The following is a 23793-nucleotide window of genomic DNA, read 5'->3' as shown; positions in this document are numbered from 1 at the left end:
AGGAGTCTCTCATGTTCTATCACCCTCTCTGATTTTTCCCACTCATTTTTCTCTCCTTTCCCCTATAATCCCTTTCACTGTTTTTTATATTCCCCGTATGAGTGAAAGGAACATTCCCAACTAGTTTTCCAGAGGGCTTGTACCATTTTATATTTCCACCAGGAGTATATTAATGATTTGCTTTGGCTGTGTCCTCTCCAGCATTTGGTGTTATCACATATTTTATTTTAGACATTCTAATAGATATGTGATAATATTTCCTCATGGTTTTAATTTGCATTTCCCTAATGGCTAATGATGTTTGAACATCTTTTTTGTGCTTTTTTTTAAAAACCATCTATGTCTTTTATTGTTTTTTGACTACTGAGTTTTGAGAGCTCTTTATAGATTCTAGATACTAGTCCTTTGTCAGATGTGCGACTTGCCCCACCCCAACCCCCCCAAAAAATCTGCCACTCTGTAGCTTATCTTTCCATCTTCTTGACAGGGTCCTTTGTAGACAGGACATTTCCAATTTGGATCAAGTTTTATTCACCAATTTCCCTTTAGTGAAGCATGGTTGTGCTCGAATCTATGAACTCTTGGTCTAGCTCTTTGTCCTAAAGATTTCCTCTGTTTCATTTTCTGTGAGTTTTATAGTTTCTAGCCAGCCTGCCTTTCCCCCACACCCTTCAGAGTATTCACATGTTTATTTTGTATTGACTGTCAGGGTGCTCAATTGTATCACTTCCTCTGGACCCACAGTTTATAGTGAGAATCCTGGGGTCATTTGAATTTTTTTTTCCGTATAGTTAAAATGTCATTTCTCTTTCATTGCTTTCAAGATTTTTTTCTTTAGCTTTTGGAAGTTATATTTTGGAAGTTATATTGTAATGTGTCCTGTGGATTTGGGAGGGAAGCAGGTTATTTAGTAAAGAGTTCACTCAGTTCCTTAAATCTGTAGGCTTCTGTCTTTGGGGAAGTTTGGGAAGTTTTTCAGAAACATTCTCTTCTGTTGTGTGATGCTGATGACAGAAATGTTAGGTCTTTTATGATATTCCCACAAGTCCCTGAGGCTCTGTTCCTTTTTTGTTTTGTTTTCTCTCTGTTCAGATTCTACTATTTCTATTTTTCTATTTCAAATCCACCGGCTCTTTGTCTCCCTGCTTCTGTACTTTGCTGTTGAACCCAACCAGTGAGGTTTTTAAATTCCAGCTATTGTTATTTTTTTTGGTTCTAAAATTCCCATTTGGTTCTTATTTCTAGCTTCTACTTATTTGCTGAGACTTTCAGTTTCTTTGTTGAGACTTTGTTTCTCTCCAAAGTTTGTTTGTGGTTCTCATTGCAGCATCTCTATGAGGACAGCTTTAAAATCTTTGTCAAGTTCTGTCATCTTGGTATTGGCATCTGTTAATTGGCTTTTTCACTCAGTTGGAGATTTTCCTAGTTCTTGAGATGATGTGTGACTTGCAGCTGAAACCTGGACATTTTTATATTATGCCATGAGTCTCTGGACCTTATTTCGACCATCTGTTTCGTGTAGTTCCCTCTGATACCACTCTGGCAAAGGAAAGGCAAAGGCACTGTCCTGTGACTGCCAGCTGGGGGTAGAAGTCCAAATTCTGCACTCAGCCTCCTTTGACACCCAAGGGGGAATGCAATGCTTAATTTTATGTGTCAACATGAATGGGCTATGGGATGCCCAGTTTGAACATTATTTCTGGGTGTGACTATGAGGATGTTTCTGGATGAGATTAACATTTAAATCAGTGGACTCAGTAAAGTAGATTACCCTCCCGAGTGTGGGTGATCATCATCCAATCTGTTGCGGGCCTGAATAGTAAAAGGCAAAGGAAGGAGGCATTTGCCTTTTCTTCCTGCCTCACTGTATGAACTGGGACACATCATCTCATATCATTTCATTTTCTTGTTCCTTCAGGATTTACATATACATCAACTCTTCTGGTTCTTAGGTCTTCAGACTCAGATTGAATTACAACCACACATCCTTCAGTCCTTCCCATTCCCCAAGAGAACTGTCCATTTGGTAATCTTGGTTAAATTAGTGGATTTGGTCAACACTAAAGAAAGATTTTAGGCATGTTAATAGGTAAGGAATCACTGGCCATGTTGACTTTTTCCATTTCCAAATACGTTTGCCAACTTGAAGGCAGAGGCAGATTCTTCTGGCCCAAACCAGGCAGAGCCAAGTGAGCCCATGGGAATATTTACCTTGGCAACCTAGAGAAAATAGATGTGAAGTAACTCCACATTTCTAGGACTCAAGAAATGACAATTCCATCTGTCATTCTTCTGTCACTTCTATCCTTACTTCTATGTATAAAATACATCCGAATTTGAGATACCTTTTGTTTTTTTTCCAGAAATTGTAGTATCTTTTGGCTAGTACACACAAACCTGTGTTACTCCATACTGTTTCCGTTTGTAGTCACAATTATTCCTAATCACTGCTGGTTTGTTGTTTCTATGAATAAAGCTGACTAAGAAAGAAACTAGCCAATCAATCTCAGGGTTGTGTTTAAAAGACTTAGGAAAAAGTCAACTGTGACAGTTGGCATCTTCTCCACTTTGAGGACTAAACTCATTGTCTCACCTTTAAGGCTGAAACCTTCTTGCAATTACTCAGGTGACAGTCTCGCAGGGAATCAATCCTTTCTATGTGGGTCTTCCTAAAATAGGGGCCTATTTTAAAGTTGGGAGATGGAGGAAATGTTGTTACTCTTGCTGTTTTAACATTAGAAAACCCTCTCCTCTTACCCCATCAAAATTTGCTGTTTTGTGACTTCTTTAATTAGAAATTTAGGGGGGATATATATAGAGAGACCCTACAAAACATGCCAAAAATATGTTATTAAGCCTTATCCTAAGGAAGATAGGTTTGTAATCCCAGGAGACATGCACAGAGCCACTGAGGTTCCTGGTCTGGGGGCAAGTCCACTTTAGTCCAGCTACTTTCCTGTTGGATCATGATCTATGTCCTCTACAGGTGGTGCCTTGTCTAACTTGCACTAGTTCTAGAAGCTCAGAGCAAGATAACAAGTGCTGAGAACAGTGGAATCCTTCCTATGATGGAGAAGAGAAGAGAAAGAAGGGTGATAAGACAGCTAGTCACCAGGCCATTGTGGGGAAAGAACCAGATGTCATTTTCTGCTTTTAATTAGTACTAATTTTTTGCATGGAATATGATGTAAATATTACCTATTAATAATTCTAGGTTGGATTAGGCAGGAGGTAGTGTGCAGATGCAATGAAGAAGTATTCAGTTTTAGCAAAAAGTGCACTGGAGCCAAGATGAGAAGCTGCTCACATGGCTGGAGTGGGTGGCCATAACATCTAGAGACACCATGATCAGATACTGGATACTTTTCAGACCTGTTTCATTCAGCAAAATGAATGTTATTCATTCAAGAACACAACTACAGACAGCCCTTGTGTTGATCTAACTTCTAGCAACATCTTGTGAATCTCCTCATGGTAAGGGATGTTGATTGCTAATAAAGGTTTATCAACCTCTTCATACACATGCAAAATACTTGTGCTGATACAAGTGAGTTATTTATATGCACTGAAAAAGTAGTTCTACTAGAGGTCACATTTTATATTAACACTGAATTTTAATAGTCACTGAAGTCTCTGGTTAAATTCCAGCTGTTCCTTATTCTTTAAAGTTCCACATTAGCAAATATTTGGCAAAATATAAAATTGTGATTGGAGTTGAAAGAAAAATTTGATTTATCTCTATTTGTTTCTGAAACATGTTAGACTTAAGTTACCTGTGTTATGCAAATTGGTGTCAAGCAAAAAGGAAGATTTAGCGATCATGAAAATCTCTTTAAATTCTGTTTTTATTTTAAATAAGGCCAACATGCTCTTCCAAATGGAAATAGCCCCACAGACTAACAGATCATGTCAGGAAAAGACTCCTGTCCACAGAAGCAACTCCTATCTTAGTTCTCCTAATAGGCTGGATGAAGGAGAGGGCCAAATCTTGAACAAACTTAATCCTCAGACTCTATGCAGACATGAATGATATTCTGGGTTTCATCATTTGTTTCTTTAAATCATGACATTGCTACAATCAGCTCCAGAGTTGAAATAGAAGATTAAAATTCTATTCATAGTTATACATTATCTTTCCTTATAATTTTTGCAAGAGCCAAAAAATTAGGATACTAAACAGAAAAATTACAGAGTAATTAAAAAACTACTATTTATTTTTATAGAAAACATTTTATAGCTGCTGTGTGGAAAAGTATTGCTATGCAATGAGAAAAATATGGATTCAAATCTCAGCTCTGCTAACTTGCAGGCCAATACAGAGGTTGGACTTTAAAGTTTATATGTGCTTCAGTTTCATCATGGTAAAAGATGGTTGAGAACAAGGTTAAAAAATATATTTTATGAACCTATACAACCACAAAATGCTGCCTCCACGTGTCTAAGAAAAGAGTAATGTGCTTACCTCAGTTTGCACTTGAACATAATCTGGAGAGAAAAAATTAATAGGTTCTGTTAGTTTCTTTCATGCTTGCTTTCTTTCCTCCCTAGGTGATTCTCATTATGCAATCAGGTTTGAGAAGCACAAAAATAGATTATAAACTCCTTAAGGGCAGGATTTTTGCTTGTGCAATTTGTGATTGCACTGTTTTGGGATAAGTATCCAGCTGACAGTAGTGCTCAAGTAATATATATTGAGCAGATAAATTAATAAATGAATGTGTACTTTATTAAAGAAGCAATATAATCAACCCTCATGTCAAATACCACTGTAATAATAATAATCATAGTTACCATCAAATGAGTCTTAACAATATTCCTGGAGTGGATCTTAAAACCTCCTAATGGAGTCCCATGGAGTTTAGAATAAAATCTGACCTTTTTACTACAGCATCTAAGGCACTGGACAATCTGTCCCTTTCCCACCTTTCCAACCTCATCTCTTGGCATCCTCTCTTTAGATAGTCACACAGGCTCTACTTACTCCTTGAACCCATCAGGCTAGTTCTTACCTTAGGACTTTTGCTCTTATTGTTCCTTCCACATGGATTACTCTTCTCCAGATCTTGATGTGCCTGATTCCTTCTCATTATCAGAATATCATCCCACACAAAACATCTAAGACCCACCTTCCATGGTTATGCTGTCCAATGTACCTCCATCCTGCTGTCACTCTGTTCTATTACCTTACTTATTTCAGCGTCCTCCCAGTAGTTTTTACTATCAAGAACTACCATCATATTTATGTGTTAATATATGTTGATTTGATACTTTATGATTCCTCAATTCTCACTAAAATTTAGGTACCATTAGGACAAAAATCTAATCCTTTATTTTTTTTTCACGCAATATACCCAGCACTCAGAACAATGCCCAGCACCAACAAAAACTTATTAAATACTTGGTGAATGCATAAAATGATTTTTAAAAGACTTATTTGTTATTTATTTAACTGTCTGACTTTGGGAAAGTCCTATACACTCTAACATGCATAACTTGCCTTGAACAATGGCTGGCATGTAGCAAGTGCTCAGATAGCATCAGCTTCCCTTGACTCTGCTGTTCCTCTTCTACCTTAAAGGAAGCTTTTTGAAGCATTCTGTGTAAAGTCATCTAAAAATAACAAGCACATAGGTTTTCTTTTTTCTTGTGTAAATACCTTAGGATGGAATTTATAGGTGGTTACATATGATTAGTTTCAAGAAATTCCCAAACAACTTTCTAAAAGCAACGATATCATTTCACACCTCCATCCTCTCCACATTCTCACCAGCATTTATTATTGCCAGTCTTTATAATTTTAGCATTCACATGGGTATAAAATGGTATATCATTGTTATGTGATTCGCCTTTCTCTCAAAGCTAATGATGTCGAGCATTTTTCATGTATTTATTGGCCATTCACATATCTTCTATTTTCAAGTGTCTTTTCCAATCTTCTGTCAACTTTTTACTAGCATGTCTTCTTATTGTTGATATGTAGAGCTCTTTGTTTATCCTGGATACAATTCCTCTGACAAAAGAAGTAGAATGCTTCTAATACACTGACAATAACTTCTCAATTTGTAAACCGTGTGTTTTGATGAGCTTTTATTTTCACAAGGTATAATTTGTCAACTTTTATTTTATGTTGAGTGCTTTGTAGGTTGTATCTAAGAAATCGTTGCCTGCTCCAAGGTCATGAAGATATTCTATATTTCTTTTTTTTTTTTCTCTAGAAGCCTTATGGTTTTATTTTTTTTTTATTTTTTTTTTAGCCTTATGGTTTTAGCTGCTTCATTTAATTTTATAATCGATCACAGATTAATTTTTGCATGTGATTTGACGTAGGGGCCCATATGTGTATCCAGATTTTTATAAAAATATCTAGCACTCTCTTATTCATAATAAGGAAAAAGGAAATAACCCAAATATCTATTGATAAGAGAAATGGAAGAACATATTGCAATTATTCTAACAATGGCATACTAATCAGCAATACAGAAAGTAACTAGAGATATATGCAACAGCATGGATGAATCTCAAAAATGTTATGTTGAATGAAAGAAGCCAGACATAAAGGGCTACATACTGTTGATTCTATTTATATGAAATTCAAGAACAGGCAAAGTTAATTTGTGGGATGAAAATGAGCACCGTAGTTGCCTACAGAGTAAATGGGGCTTAACTAGAAGTGGACATGAGGGGATTTTGTGCAGATAGAAATGTCCTACGTATTTTTTTTTTTGTAATAATAAATTTATTTTTTATTGGTGTTCAATTTGCCAACATACAGAATAACAGGGACCCTGGGTGGCGCAGCGGTTTAGCGCCTGCCTTTGGCCCAGGGCGTGATCCTGGAGACTCAGGATCGAATCCCACGTCGGGCTCCCAGTGCATCGAGCCTGCTTCTCCCTCTGCCTATGTCTCTGCCTCTCTGTGTGTGTGTGTGTGACTATCATAAATAAAAAAAAAAATTAAAAAAAGATGAAAGCAGAATAACACCCAGTGCTCATCCCGTCAAGTGCCCCCCTCAGTGCCCTCCACCCAGTACCCCCCCCCCCGCCCTCCTCCCCTTCCACCACCCCTAGTTCGTTTCCCAGAGTTAGGAGTCTTCCAAGTTCTGTCTCCCTTTCTGATATTTCCTACACATTTCTTCTCCTTTCCCCTCTATTCCCTTTCACTATTATTTATATTCCCCAAATGAATGAGACCATATAATGTTTGTCCTTCTCCGATTGAATGTCCTACGTCTTGATTGGGACATTAACAGAAGTGTAACACTCATCAGAACTCATTGAACTATGTACTTAAGGTCTGTGTATTTCACTGTGTATAAATCTTATCTTTAAAATGTCAAATAGGGGATTCCTGGATGGCGCAGTGGTTTGGCGCCTGCCTTTGGCCCAGGGCGGGATCCTGGAGACCCGGGATCGAATCCCACGTCGGGCTCCCGGTGCATGGAGCCTGCTTCTCCCTCTGCCTGTGTCTCTGCCTCTCTCTCTCTCTCTCTCTCTCTGTGACTATCATAAATAAATTTAAAAAAAATTAAAAAAAAATAAAAATAAATAAAATAAAATGTCAAATAGTTGATAGCGACAAAGATTGTAAGCATGGACAAGCCACTACATGTAAGGGCAAATGTCTCTAAATACTTCCATAGCCCAGGTTTATCCCACAGCCATCTATGTTCATAATAAAATTAAGAAATGGTTAATTTTTTCTTCAGAAGCTTGTAATAATTCAGAGAATCTGCTTAGAAAGTTTTAAAATGTAAAACCTTTGACATTTAAGAAGTTTTGATATTTAAAGAGGCATCCTTTACATAGAGCAAATTATGAGTAAGACACCACTAGTAATTGACGTTGTGTGATACGCTTACATGAACATATAAATTCACAGAACAAATGCATGTATGTGTATGTATCCACTTCAGAGTCCTAGAACAAAGCCACAAAAGGCTATGAAATTATACTATCAAGGATTGGTGTGCTTCTTGGGTTTCATAGTCTTTTTTTCAAATTGAATTGAAATACTCAATTCTAAAGCCCCAGCTAGAATTGCACATTAACAACAGAATACTTGCAACCATAAATTTATAACTGCTTCGAGATTTTCCAGAACAATCCCTTTGAGCCTCTCAGCCTCTGAAAGAGTGTACAATCCACCAGCACCATTTCTACCTCAGACCAGTCAGCAGAATCCTACGCAGCTTTATTTCATGCTCGCTGATTCTTTTTTGTGCCTTGCTACTGAAGCTCAGACCTACTTAGATCATAACTGTCTTTGCATTTCTATTAGCATTCACTGGGGCCACCAAGAGGGGAAATAACGGTGTACAAGTGCATAGCTTCCACAGAACCTGTCAAACAGAACCTTCTACTGGGTCATGAATAAGATTGAGAGGGCTAGCACACTTTGCATTGTTTTATGGGAAATGAATTATTGACTACAAACAGAATTTGGGGATCCTTTGTTGTTGGAGAATATTTATGTACTACTTCTCCCATTTCTGTGTGAGAAGTTTCCTTGGCTCTTGGACTTTCTCATCCTATCTCCCTCAGAAAGAGTGTCTTTTCTGATTGGTGATCACAGAGAACAAAATGAGCATGTTTCAGCTCCTTCTCATCATGCCTTAGTCATGCCACAGGCACAATTGAGCGGCATCAGTCCTTGTGGGTAGCCTGCAGTTCAGGGGATATTTACAATTCAGGAAAATATTAGCAAACCAATTAGCCTAAGGATTTAAGTCATCATTTCTATCTGGCTTTTATGCTTATTTTTCAACTGCACCTATCCTGAAGTGGAAAGGAGAAAGCTGATAGTTCTAGAGCTAAGCACTCCGACCTGAGAGTTGAGAAATACCACTTTCTATATTTATTTCGTAAAAATGTGCATCTTCATCAATTTCAGCACATGAATATAACTGACTCTTCATTGTCTAGGAAAGGGGGAAATTTCATACTCCTGGTGGCCTGAGCTTTTAGTATTGCCATTGTACCTGTATTCCAAAAACCTTCCAATTTGCATGTAACTTAAGGGTTCACTCAACTTGCTTCTTACTGAAATCTTGTAATGATCCCCACTATATCATGTAGCTGGATAGTCATTAATAACTCCTATTAAATGTAAGTAGTTTCACATTTCATCAATACCTCCAAATTGTTTTTCTTATTACTTTTCTAATGTTTGTGTCCATATTTTTGCTTATCATTGGTCATCATCTATAGATCAGAGATAGTGGGTGATTAATTAGACCCATGAGGAACTCATCAACTACTAGAGAGCGTATATTGAAATGAAATGTCTCACTGATGGCAGAACACATGAAGTATCAAAAAAGAGGTATAAACAAAAGAGGTATAGAACCTGGAGGATCTCCAGGGGCACAGAGTTAGGAAATATTACCTTTATGAACATGGAACTGGTCTCTCATAAACTGAATATCAACTTTAGATGGTCATTTTTTTAAGTCTTGATCTCAGATATGTTTCATACAATAGCAAAGAAATGTGTTTGAAAATAGATAATAAGTGAGTGCCTGCCAGTTTTGATGAAAGTTCCATGTGTTCCAAGGCATTCTCTATCAGGCTTGCTATGGGACCATCCATTTGGTTCAGATATTGAAGGGCCATTACCTATTCCAAGAAAAGTAGTCCAGTTGACAATGGAGTCCATATTACCTTGGACTATCTAGCCCTGTTCTTGCACAAAGTAGGGCCTGAGGGAGAGCATAATGGATAGTCAAATCCATAGAGAAAACCTAGAACACTGAGTGAATCATAGTCATCTTCCAAAGGGGCTGATGATCACCTGCCAAAGATACTGGAGGAGATTCCTGTCCTTGGTAAAAAGTTGATAAGAGTGCATGCCCTTGCAGACCCTTTCCATTCTAAAATTTCATTGTTCTTTCATAAGAAGGTGTATGTAAGGACCCATAGCAGTGGGAAGCTCTGGTTAGCCAAAGAGAAGCAGGAGAGAACTGGGTGTTTGGACTCTTCCTTATTTTTATTCTTTTCCAGAATCAATCTTGATTCAAAGGTCAACCCAGCATAAATAGGGGACAGCCCTGTGCACTTACATCATTGTAAGTTGCAAAGTCTCTACTCCTTTTCCAGGATTACAGACTAGAATTCTGATTCACTTTTCTTGAATAATCAATATAGAACCATTTTAATCCCAGTCTCCTTGATTAGAGCCCCTAATTCTATCTAATTACTTTAGTAAACTTCTTACTGTCTTACGACATACTTCAGAAAAAGCACAAATTTTTGAAGAAAAATGTAACAAAATATAATAAAAACTCATCAATGCATCACAGTTGAAGAAATAAAACACAACAGCACAGATAAAGCCTTTTTATTTCTTCTCCCCTGAATATATTCATATTCAATCCAATGGTAATTGTAAGGAAATCTACTTTAAAAAAAAAAAACCTTTCTATTTTCTTCTTTGACATACTATATGTGCCAACTTAACCTTGCCCTAGGTCGGGGCATGTGATAGAATTCTGCCCAAAGAATGAGAAGGAAATGGAATTATACAACTTCCAAATCTGGCCTATAATCCTGCTCAATCCTCCAAACTCTCCCATTAGCTAGCTCCATGGAGAAGGTTTTGAAGTCCCCAGAAGTGGGGCACGGGGACTACCAGGAACATTACTGGGTATCTGAATGACTGCATGGAGCAATTTTTCATTATCAACTTCACTTGACTATAACATGAATGAAGAGTGGGTTCGTTTCGAGTTAGCCTACTCTCATGAATAGACTAATAATTTCCATGCAGGTCTGTAGACTTTTACCACATGAAGAGGAGTCCCCAGATAGTACATAACTTGCATGTTTTCTAACTTAATATAATGTTACCATATTGCCTGTGTTCTTCATTATCTCGGTTTTTTCACTCACCATGGCTTGTGAGACCCATCTATACTAACAGGTGTTCTCTCAGTTATTTTCACTGCTGTAATTCCCTATTGCAGGAATACTGCATAATTTGTGTATCTGTTTCCCTATTTTTGGCTATTAAATAGTTTCATATTTCTTGCTATTATAAATAATCCTATGAACATTCTTATGCCTCTTTGTTTATATATATAATATACACACATATATACATATATATACACATATATACTAGGTGTGTGTGTGTGTGTGTATATATATATACACATATATACACCTAGTGAAGATAGATATCTATCATATAGCTCTATATATCTCTATATATCTATCTACTCCTAGTGAAAATAGATAGGTGTCCCTAAGATACTTAATAAATTGACTTTTGCTGCATGAAATCACTTCAAAACTTAGTGACAACACAATAACTACTTATTTAGCTCACAATTCTGTGAGTTGGCACTTTAGTTTGAGCTCAGGCCCTGTTGGTTTGAGCTGAGCTTTGCATGTTTTTATGATCAGCTTCAAAGTGTCTTCTCGCTAGTGATCTCAAGTGGCTAAGCTGCGCTACATGGTCTTTCTCTCACGCTCCAGCAGTCAGGCTTATTCATAGGGTGTCAGAGTTCTAAGGGCAGCAAGAACAGAAACTGAAAGGTCTCCTGAGGCCCAGGCTCAGAACTGGCACATCAATTCTAACTTTCTTGCTTGGACAAAACAAATCACAAAACCAGGCTAGAATCACAGAGTGGGAGAATAAATTCTACTTCTTGATGGGAGGATATGCAAAATATTGCACTGATATTTATAATCTGTCACACCTAGGAGTGCAATTTCTGGGGGCTTCTGGCTGGCTAATTTGGTAAAGCATACGACTCTTGATTCGTTTCTTCAAGCCCCACACTGAAGGTGGAGTTTGCTTAAAACAAAGAATGCAATTTCTGAATTATAGAATATACATATGTTCAACCTTACTAGATTTTGCAGAAACTTTTTCCAAAGGGACTATATACTTTGTTGCCAAAAAAAAGCAGTTTGAGGTACTGGTTAAGATCATGGACTCTGAAGCTCTATCGTTCTGTTTGAATCACAACAGTACTTCTTACAACTGTGACTTTTGCAGGTTTTTAAACATCTCTATCTCTTAGTGTTCTCATCTGTGAATGTTCTTGGTTGCAAGACCCTAGCCAATTGAGGCATACAAAGACTTTATTGGAAAGCTAATGCTTGGTTCTCATAATCAGTTGGAAGCTTGCATAACCAGGCTTAGCCTATGGGCAGGAACCAAGGCAAGAGTTGGGGGAGGTTGGCAGTAGAGAACTCAACCAAGGCCAGTTTTTGTTAGAAGAGAAATTCCAGGCACTGATCAATACCATGGGGTTCAGAATGATGCATGACTTTGTTTCACCTCTAGTAGCCCCTTCAGAAACAACTTATAATGCAGTCATTTCTCTGCTTCCATCTTACCCTACTTATAGCCATTCCACACCCAACCCAGTATTCTCTGTTTTCTAAGGAAACTTACACACTAATGCAAATTAGTTTAGCAGAGATCTGTGCCAATCTGTCTCTTATGTTTTCATTGATATTCTAACTTCGTTCTCTACCTTTCCCCTGAAAACTTGCTATTCTGGTTCTCTCTTCATTAGGTAAAAAGAGCAAAGAATCCCTAGAAACAAATATAAACTACAAGCAAACTTATGGCAGAAAGGGAAAGCTATATACTAGTAGTTAGATAGCTTGGTAGTGGCTGAGTTAAAGTAGAAATAAAAAAGAAAAAACAACTTTGGGTAAAAAAGAATGAAAAGACCAACTCAACTGACTGACTTTTCTTATTCCCAGTTTAGGAGTTGGCCATCCTGAACTTGTGTGTGTGTACATATAAATATATATGTATATGTGTATGTATACAGAGTTTATATATGTGTGTACATATGTACATGCTATATGCACACATGCACATTGTATGCATGAAAATACACACAAAGATTATATATTACATGTGTATATGTAGATACATGTATATATGTATGTGTGTATGTGTGTATTCTGTTTATTGACTGGGCTTCCTAGTTTTTGGAAGAGAAGTTGTTAAAAAAATTACTAGAAATCATACGTGAAGATAGCTGGAGATAAGTTTGGGGAAACAATGCATGAACAAGGATTTATTGAGGATCAGTTATGTGCCAGGTATCAGGGACCCAAAGTGTCACAAGGGCTCACTGAGCGGAGTATGTGATGGAGTATTCAAGAAGCGCATGGTCTGGGTGGACTTGATGGGACATAGTGAAACTAACAACTATACTTAATGGGCAGGACAAATAGGTTAAAGGAGTAATCAGAACTGACTACTCAAATTTTTCAAGCTATGAAAGACCAGGGACAATGCCCAACTGATCATATAAATTTCAAAAGGTATTCTATAGATATTCCCTTACTTACGTTACATACCAGGGACTCATTTGCATGAGAATATCTGTATCACACAAGGAGTCTGAAATGAAGAAAATCCTCTATATTTAAGCATTAAGCAAAATTCACCCCAGAATGATCCATATTACTTCAGGTATTTAGTTGCACTCGGCATATATGACTCTTGCTAAGGCTAGGAAGCATCAGTGTCTGCCCTGAGTAGGTGCCAGAGTCATCCCTCTGTCCTCATGAAGGAGCCGCTACTGGTCCAGTCCCTGGCTGTATTTTTTTCTTACACTTACCTCTTCCAAGAACTGTTCACTTTCTCCTCTGATGATTCTTCATCCACTAGTTGGTGTTGGAAAAGAACTAAATGACATTAATTGTGTTTCTCACAAACAAATGCCTTTTCAGAGGACCATAAAATAGCAGGTGCAGCGTCACTGGAGCAGTTCCTTCAGATGGCTGTTTTGAGTTTGAATTAGTCTTGAGTTCGGGTTAGTAATGCAACCAGGCAGATTGCATGAGACTTCACTCATGAAACTGCTTTCCTTAAAGAGACAATAACTGGGAAGATGTTCTCATCTACAGCTGTGAAAATCAGGACTATCAGTAAGATATTTGTTACTGACACATTAGGTGTGGGGCTGGGGGAGAGACAGCCTTCCTGCCCCCCCGGAATCTTACAGGGGCTGCTATGGACACCCAGTGCTGTGAGCTCTTACAAACATGGGGGTAGCCACAACTGTGAGACTTTGCTGGAAAAACAGGCATGAAATCAGAATCCTAATTCTCGAAAAAGGCTCTATTGTTGCTCCATCCATGAAGCAGGCTATTAAAACTAGCTCCTTCAGTGGCCAGAGAGAGTTGAAATTTCTTTCCCTTCCAACTTAGCTGATGACCAAGAACACTAAAATTCTGAGGGGTATAAACAGCAAATAGTTAATTAAAATCACATTGATCCTTTGCAGATCTGTGAAGAGGGGCAAACTGTCTTTAAAATCACACCTCATGTTTGACACAGACTCTTTAACCACACTTGAATCCTGAGATGTTGAGAAACTGATGTGGGCTCAGTCTTTGTTTACTTGTTTATAAAATAGAGCTAACAGCGTCTTCTCATTTATTGTGAGCATTAAATAAGGTGTCATGTGTAAAGTGCCCTGAATTTGGCAAATGCTCAAATTACATTTATATTCTTATTTACGTGTGACTATCTATATCAAAGATGGAGTCTGAAAGTGACTCCCTTTCCACCCAATCCCTGCCCCTCCTTCCTGTGTCTTATTATTTCTACACTGTTCTCAGTATTTGAATATTCCTTCCCTGTACCCCTTTTCCTCAGTCATGTGTACTTCATCACAAATGGAGTCATCTTTGCTCTTCCAAAGCTACATGGTATGCATGTTGTCAAAGAATAAAATGAAATCAGAGGTCTTTTTGTTTTGTTTTGTTTTATCTCAATCAATATACTTCCCAGATAAAGGCTGGCATCAATGAAGCAGCTCTCCAAATCATTCTACGAAGAGTAGAAGTGATGGTGGTAGTTGTGATGTGCTAAAAAAATGGGGTGTGGCTTAGGGGAGGTTCATGGTGCTTATGCTAATTCAGAACTCTAGACACAACAGTATGGTTCATAAGTCTCTCCATGGTTGCATAAAATGAGTCCTATAATTCATAGGTCAGGAAATGTCTTCATTTGGGTCCAAGAAGGGTATGGTTTTCTGGTCCTAACTTAAAATTCAAAATTATTTAGCATCATTAGCTAAAATGAGCCATGGTGAACACAACATTTGGTTTCCATATATTCTAGACAAGGTCTGCTGTACATGGAACATATTAGGGCTGAGACTATAGTGATCAGGAGCCAGGTGCCAGGGAGAAAGATTTAAGAAGGCTCTCACTCTTAGAGTATGATTTGGCACCCAGAAGCAAGTGACTCCTTGTGTACTCTGTCCTAGGCTTCCCACTTGACTCTCAGGCCTTAGACCTGCTTTGAATACAACTGCAGGGACATTGGACTTTACCAAGTAGAAAAAGAAGACATTTCTCTTGCTGGGCTGGGACACATTTAGGGAAGGACCCTGGGCCATGCAGAGAGGTAAGTGGGAAAGGAAGAGGGACATAGGTTTTCATAGATTCCTGCATTGGGGGTAGACACTATGCAAAGAGGCTTGTGTAGACCATCTCATTTCATCTTCACAGTATCCCTATCAGGGGGAAATTTTATCTCCATTAAAAGTTGAGGAAACTGAACTTTAAAAACAGAGCTAGTTGGGATGGCTAGGTAGCTCAGGTGGTTAAACGTCTGCCTTCAGCTCAGGTCATGATCCCTGGGTCCTTGGATCCAGCCCTGCACTGGCCCCCTGCTCAACCAGGTGGTATGCTCCTTCCTCTCCCTCTGCACCTCCCCTGCTCATTCTCTCTCTCTCTCTCTCTCTCTCTCTCTCAAATTAATAAATAAAAATAAAAATAAATAAAAACAGAACTAGCAAAAGGCAGAGCTGGGATTTAAAGCCAGGTATCTCAGGTTCTGTATCTGAGAACAGATACAGATAGGACCAATTACAGTGGCCAAAGGAAATGTATGTTCTGATTGGCCAGGCCTGAGTTACATTCCTACTGCTAGAGCTGCAGTGGGTATCAGACCACCCAAGCTACATGGTCTGAAGATGCAGGGGTTAGTTCTCCTTTGTGTTAACAGAAGATGAGTGAATGACAAAGAGGCAAAATCTGGAGCTGGTACTGCAGACTCCTAAAGCTGGTGCCATTAATAAGATCCCAAAAGATCAAGTAAAAGAAGACCACTGGGGAAATATACTTGAAGCTTAGGAATTGTAGCAAAACCTCCCTAATGTTGTAGGCTTGTGCACAATTAGGGCAGAGAAGAGACAATGGAATATAACCTCCTAAGTGCGGCATGGTGATGTAATTGAATCAGGCTTAGAGACAAAAATAAATTGTTCTCACGTTTCATCAGTCGCCAGAGAGCTAGGATGTAATATAAATGTTGACCTAGAGATAAAATATATATCTGATGGAAAGTCATCTCAGTTTCATTTCAGGATCATGTTACAATAAATTCGCCAGGTGGCCAATTGGATGTGACACATCGGGTGGAAATTCCATGGATGTTCTATGGGTGTTTCAGGGTGCACTGTACCCACCCAGTAGCAGGTGAGGAGCGAAACCCCTACCTCACCAGCTCAGCATGCCTACACCAAACTTCCAACTGCCAGCTCCTGCATTTCTTTTGCTTTCTTTGGTATAGGAGACTCACTCACCATACGTGGCAGACCAGATGAGCCAGAGGAGTATGTCTATGCCTCTGCCACCACCAGCCTTCACCAGTGACTGAGGGAAATAGATGTCTGAGCATCCCCAGATCCCTTGCCCTCTGTGTAGTAATATATTTCACTCACTTCCCAGGGGGATGAAGTTTCAGTCATCCACAGCAGTACCTAGCTTGATAACGCACCCTATATTATTTGTGTCCTCTTCTCTTTCCCACTTCACTCCCCTGCTGTTCTTCACATCCCAAAAAAACTATTTGTACTCAAGCCCTTGCTTCAGGATGTGCTCTTGGAGAAACACAAAGACTGAAGTTGGGAATTGCTGCTAGTGAAGATGTGAACCTGCGAGTCGGAGGTTAGGTAATGCTCAAGGACCAGAAAAGTAACCTCAGTGTTTCATTCAGCTCAGGGCTCCTATTTTTGCCTCAGGGAGCTAAGATGTGATTGCCCAGAATTCCAAAGGAGACTCTTTCAAGTGAAGGGATTGAAAAATTCTGTACTGCCTTGGAGCCATTGAGAAGATGCCAGAGAATCTCAACAGTGGAAGTCAAGACAACTTCAGCTTCAACTCTGACGCTCTTCACTTTACCCTTTATATCACCTGCAGTGACATTTCTTCTCTCCTTGTTGTGCTGGTGATTCTGGTTTTCCCTGTCTGAAGAATATTTGTTTCCTTCTTAGCCATGTAAAATCATCTTTTAAAACTCAGCAACTTGGTCCTTTCAGAGCAGTGCATGCTTTCTGAGCAATAGCACCTCCATAGTGTACTGACCGATAATGTTGTACCCCTACTCTCTCCAAATGTTCCTGCCCCCAGCCTGTGAAATTCAGGAGGGCAGGAGCTGTGTTCATCCCCAAATCCTTGCCATCATCACAGGCATTTAGTATACCTCACTAAATATTCAAGTGAAAGAGAGAAGAAGGAGGTGCAGCAGAAGAGTTAAAGTATCCTAGCAGCCTGCAAAAGTACCAGCAAGTAAGTACCACTAGAAGAAGAAGGAATTGCGCACTTACCCTTGTAATGAGCTTGGCAACATGATAGAAGAGAAAACCTTTTTTGCTCATATTGTTGGTGGCATATGCATTGGGAATCATGGGGAAGTTTTAGGGTGGGGGTAAAAAGCAGCAAGAACACAACATCTGTCTAGGAAAGAGCAAGTGGTTCAGCTTGGCTGGGTGTGGGTGAAGTCAAGAGGAGAGGGGGATGATCCTGGGTGCGCTAGGTCTTGAGGCATGGACCATGCACTGCCAGCAGCCATCAAGTAGGAGTATGTAAGAAATGCACAATTCAGACACACCAAAACAGAATCTTCATTTTAATAAGATTCCCAAGTGACTCCAGTCCTCTAAGCGCATTAACTATTGAGAAGCACTAGGGAGTCACTGCAGACTGGGGAAGCAGGATGAGCTCAGTCAGCCAGAGTAAACAAGGTCTTCTCCATCATCTAGGCAAACAGCACATTTGAAATTACCGACAGCCCTAAGCTTCTGCTCTCCATTTCTCTTCCTAATAAAGCCAGAGATGAACTTCACTACATACTGTCAACAGCTTGCTTTGTCACCTCCTTCCCTTTACAGATGGCTTTTGTGTGGGAAGCTATTTGACAGAAGAGAATAGAGCCGCACAGTAGAGTGTCTTTTGAGTGTAAGGAGAAGTCTGTCTCTTCTCATTACGTCCTCCCTCTACCCCCGCCTCCCTGTCTTCTTCCTTTCCTCATCATATGCATGGAGATGACTCCTTGCATTCCAGGGATCTGGAGAGGCTAAGGCTCAGATGAAATTAATAAAAAGTGTATCAAAAGAAAAAAAATCCAGATCGACTTATCGTTTGGTACTTCAAATGTTTAAATTTCTGTTCTTGTTTCAGAGACTAGGCTGACACCATAAAAAGTTCTAACATTGCATTTTTAGAGTAACAATTATTTCAAAGCATTGTTTTAAAAATTTGCTTTAGTGTTGTCCGAAATCTAAACTTCTTCTTGGCTTCCTCTCATTCTTGGGAAATTACTACCTTTCCAGCTGTCTTACACATGGGCAAGGAAATGCCTCAGAAAATTTACCAGAGGCAAAATATCAGATAATATTATGGCAATATCTTGACATATTTTTTACACAGTTGTGTTAATCAGAGAGCTCATGTAGCATCTCAATGTGACCAAATAGCAGTTACAATTTGGTTGTTTTGGTGGCTACCTGCATAATGTCAAGCATGTCTGCAAAGCGCTTTTTCTTGGCAGCATTAAAAAAACTATTACTTCACTCTGTATTTGTCAAAATAGCTTTGGGCTATATCTGTAGGAAGCCAGCTATAAGTCAATTATCCAGCTACCAGGAAACAGATATACACACTTGGATCTGAGTAATTGAATTCCTCAATTTGCATCCAGATGTTTCTGTGTGGAAGCTGCCTATGACCAGGAAATATATGCAATGTAGATCGATAATAACTTGACAAGATAGTGTTATTTTAAACGTATAGTTTCCTATGTACTGCACCCATAAGAACTGATATTCATTGTTCAATATCTTGCACATAGTAGGTGCTCAGTGGCATTATTGGGGTGTGGGCATAAAGATAGCAGGTTTGAAAATGGTACATCTATCAGCCAGTCTTTATATCCATTCAGTGCTTTTCTTTGAATAGCCTGCATTGATTTGAGTACATATAACTATTGTGTGACTTGATTTTAAGTGCCTTTAAACTAAATAATGACGCTCTATGGGAATATTCAAATGAGATTCAGTTGAAGAGCATTAATGCTGATAATAGAAGAATTAATTAAGTAATGGGAACTATCTTTGCCACTAATTCAATGACATAGACTTGGGCTGATTACCCTATTTGAACATATTGCCAGAATTTCTCTTTTAATGCAAGGAGACTTCTCTATTCTGAAATAGAGGAACTGTTTCTGATTCAAACTAGACAAGAGTAGTTTGTGTTTGTAAAGGGGATTGGATTCATGAAGGAGATGCTGAGTGAATCCTCTCAAGAGGGGCAGCATTTCTGGATGGAACTCTGGGTGGCTGAAGGGGTGTCAATATCTGGCCAAGCAAAGAAGATAAGAGTGTTGAGTTCAGTATTATGCAGTAGAAGGAAATGAAAATTCATTAGATCCCTTCTCTGGTGGGTTGGAGTTTGTCGAACTACAAATGAAGCCCTTTTTCCTGGGTACATATACTATTAATTAATCAAAACCCTTAATTAAGCTTATATTTATATCTAAGAGGGAAAAAGAAGCACACAGGCTTTGAGTGAGACAGACCAGGTTTCTAACCACATCCCAGGCATGATTTCTCTAACACGATTTCTCTAAGCCTCTGTTTGCTTGTTTGTAAAGTAGGGTTGTTGCAAAGACTAAATGAGATAACGTACACAAACATCTGTCACAACAAATGCTGGCAGATGGCAATAGCTGTCCCGATATTTGCTCCCAAAAAGGAAACTTCTAGGATTTGTGTGACATTGTAATTATAAGAAATACATATTTGGTCATTCAGATGACCAAGCTATATTTCTCATATGTTTTTGGTCTTCCTCTAGGGTTCCTGACTCCTAAAATCCTTGGAAGTTCCTGTGATAAAGACAATAAAGAGGTCTTTTGCTGTGTTAATGAAGGTGACTTTTGGACCCCACTCAAGGATGGTAGCTGGTGGCCTGGAGAACCAACCAGGTCACTAGAGAGTTGGAACTTCCAGTCCCACCCTCTCCCCCACCTCCTGGGAGGAGAGGAAGGGCTAGAGATTGAATCAGCCAATGGCCAATGATTTAGTCAATCATGACTATGCAATGAAGCCTCCATAAAAAACCAAAAGGACTAGGTTGACAGTGCTTTTGGGGTGGTGAACAAGTAGAGATGTGGGGAGAATGGCACATCTGCTCCACACTCTTTCCCCCCATTTCACCCCATGGATCTCTTTGTCTGGCTGTTGATTTGTCTCTTTTATAATATCCTTTAATAAACAGGTCAATGTAAATAGTTGTTTGAGTTCTGTGCACCTCTCTAGCAAATTAATTGAGTTTAAAGAGGAGATTGTTGGAACTTATAGTCTGTAGACTGTCAGTCAGAAGTACAGTTCACAATATGCTGAGGCTTGTGACTGGCATCTGAGGTGATCGGTAAGGGATGCTCTTAGAGGACTGAACACTTAACTTGTGGAATATGGTGTTTTCTAGAAGTAGATAGCATTCTCAGACAGCCTGCTGGTGTTTGAGAGAATTGCTTGGAAATTGGATCTGGAAAACCCTGAAGGAATTTGCACTAAAACTACATATATCTTTAACGTTTTCCTAGGAAACCTATCTAGTGTCCTTCTTTTTTCATTTCCTTATCTATAAAATATGGAAAATAGTAGCACCTATTTTATAGAATTATTTTTAGAAATCACTGAGAAATACATATAAAGCAATGATGACAATGTTAGGAACATAGTAAGTGATTGGTGATATTGGGTATTTTAATTACTTTACATATTTCTGACAACCTCAGCCATACAAAAATTGATATGAACACCCAGAAATGATAATAACAATAGTTGCCATTAATTTAGTGTCTGCCATGTTTGAGACACCACCTTAAACACTGTAAATATATTTCAATTTGATCTTCACAATCACACAAGAGAGGTGTTATTCCCAATTTACATGAGTGAAAACTGGGGCTCAGAATAGTTATGTAATTTATCTGAATCTATAGAACTGGATAAGTTAAAGTGACAAAGTTGAGATTTCTAATTCCAGAGCCAGTGTTCTTTCTGCTATACCATGGCAGACAGAGCTATTTCAAGACTTAAGTGTGACTCTGGATAAGGAACACCATGACTTATGCATACTCTGCATTGTAAGTGAAGGGTAGCAGATAATTTCTGGAAAGAATTTTTTTTTAAGATTTTATTTATTTATTTATTTATTTATTTATTTATTTATTTATTTATTTATTCATTCATGAGAGACACACAGAGAGAGGCAGAGATATAGGCAGAGGGAAAAGCAGGATTCCTCCAAGGAGCCCGATGTGGGACTCGATCCTGGGACTCCGGGATCACACCCTGAGCCAAAGGCAGATGCTAAACTACTGAGACACCCAGGCGTCCTGGGAAAGAATATTTTAAAATACAACAGAGAAGGAAATTAGTTCTGTGTATGTAGAAGGTCTGTGTGGGAGGCTGGGATTGGTGAGGACAAGCACAGGGGAAGACAAAGGAAGAGCTGAGAATTCTGAAAATGAACTTGGCTTGTATATAATAATACTGGACTGAATATATCATGGTATTTCTGTGCCCTTCAAATGGTAGCATAGCTTAGTGATTAAAAGGATGCTCTGGAATACTGTGGGAACTCACCTGAATTCAATTTTAGCTTTGTCTCTCACAGTGGTATATTCTTGAACATGTTATTTAACCTCAGCTTCCTTTTCTATAAAATGGGAATAGAACCCTAACCATCATTAGTATTACCTCAGTAAATATCACCTACCTCGTTTCTTCTAAGAAACTCTTATTTAACTGGTCTGGCATGGAACTCAAGCATTGGCATTTTTAAAAACTTCCTGAAGTGATTCAAATATGCAGTCAGGGTTAACACCATCAGTTGAGCATTAGAATATAAGCTCTTTGCAGATAAGACCATCTTTTTTTTTTTTTTTTTTCCATTGTTATGGCCCCAGTGTAGTTCATTGCCCAGAAGACAAGTACTCAATAAAAGTCTGATGAATAATCAAAAGACGAATGCATGATTGGGCTTAGATTCAAATCTGAGGTTTGATTCTACTTCCAGTGCTCACTCTATACTCTATGATGCCACTTCTTGGATATTGTTATATGACTGCTATTCTCCTTGAACAAGATTGTTCACCCTCAGTTCTTCAGATAACCCAAACCAAAAATATGAATTTGTTAACTCATCAAATTGAGAAATCCAAGGATAGCCCAGCTTCAGGCATGGGAGGATTCCAGAGCACAGATAACAGCATCACAGCTCCGTTTCTCTCTCTTCTTCTCTTGGCTTCTTTTCTCCACTTGACTTCTTCCTCAGATGGGCTGGGCTGTTCCCTTGGGGTGTCATAATGGCATCCCCTGTGTCTGCTTAGCTCAGGGCTCTGTGTAGCTGTTCCATCCTTGGAGATTGAGATAGGAGCTTAAAAACCATGGACTGATGCCTCAAAGAGAATCAGAGTTCTACTATCAAAGAAGAATGATGGCCTCTTGACTACCAAATCCAACAAAATAAATGGAAATGTCCAGAATTTGGCTATCTGTATGGTTTCTAGGAGAAATGTAATCATTGTAAGAGAAGTCTACCTATCTTCTGTGGAGACCTACTTCCACAGGCAGTATACCAATTGTGTTGCACAATAACAAATGGTTGTTCCTTGTGGTAAATCACTTTCATTAGTGTCCTTGGTATCTGACCCATTCTCTCATCCTAAAAACCATCACCTTTAATTATACTATATTGCCTGTAACCTAGACTGGTCATTCTCAAAATAATCCAGGGTGATTTTGTCCCTCAGAAAATAGTAGGCCATGTCTAGAAACATTTTTAGTTGTCACACTTTAGGGGATGGATGCTACTGGCATCTAGTGGGTAGAGCCCAGGGATGCTGCTAAACATCCTACACTGCATTAAATAGCCACCTACAGTAAAGATTTACCAGCCCAAAATGTTAATGGTGCCGAGGTTGAGAAATCATGAACTAAATAATCATAATAGCTTCCTAAAAGTTCTCTGTACCTTTTTTCTCTTTTCTTTCTCCAGTCTTTCCACTTCTGACCCTGTGAATTGATTTTTATACAGCACAAATCTAATATTACTATCCTTCTACTTAAGAAACATGCAATTCGTCATGGTGACAGAAACTACAAATTCTTCACTATGGTTCAATTCCTTTGAAAATCTGGCTCCAGCTGACCTTTCAAACCTTCCTTTTCCTATGACCCGCATATCCAAAATACACTTAACTTCCCCCAGATATTTTCTTTCTCTTGTGGAGCAATGTATACATGTACGCTTGATGACACCAAGCTTTCCTTTCTTTTATGTCTTTATGATGGTTCTCCATATCTGTATTGCTGTTCCCACTTTCACTTCTCACTTTTCTGTTACTCATGTGTTCATGCATTGGATATTATTGAATGGCTTCCATTTGCCAGGTACTGTAGTAACCATGAAGATACAGTGGTGGATAAGTCACCTTTAGTTCCTTTTCCCA

General features: G+C 38.8%; 1 long non-coding RNA gene across 1 annotated transcript in view; it reads left to right on the top strand.

The window, feature by feature from the left end:
* The window catches only part of LOC144283308 (uncharacterized), a 62458-nt gene extending 47078 nt beyond the window's left edge, over window positions 1–15380 (top strand). The window contains exon 6 of the long non-coding RNA XR_013351766.1: window positions 15251–15380. This is a non-coding gene — a long non-coding RNA (uncharacterized LOC144283308). The remainder of the gene's footprint in view (window positions 1–15250) is intronic.
* The last annotated feature ends 8413 nt before the right edge of the window (window positions 15381–23793 follow it).

The sequence above is a fragment of the Canis aureus genome, chromosome 14, assembly GCF_053574225.1.
Source record: "Canis aureus isolate CA01 chromosome 14, VMU_Caureus_v.1.0, whole genome shotgun sequence".
Taxonomy (NCBI): Eukaryota; Metazoa; Chordata; class Mammalia; order Carnivora; family Canidae; genus Canis; species Canis aureus.
Note: the sequence above shows the minus strand (reverse complement) of the source record. Positions and strands in the feature narration are given on the sequence as shown.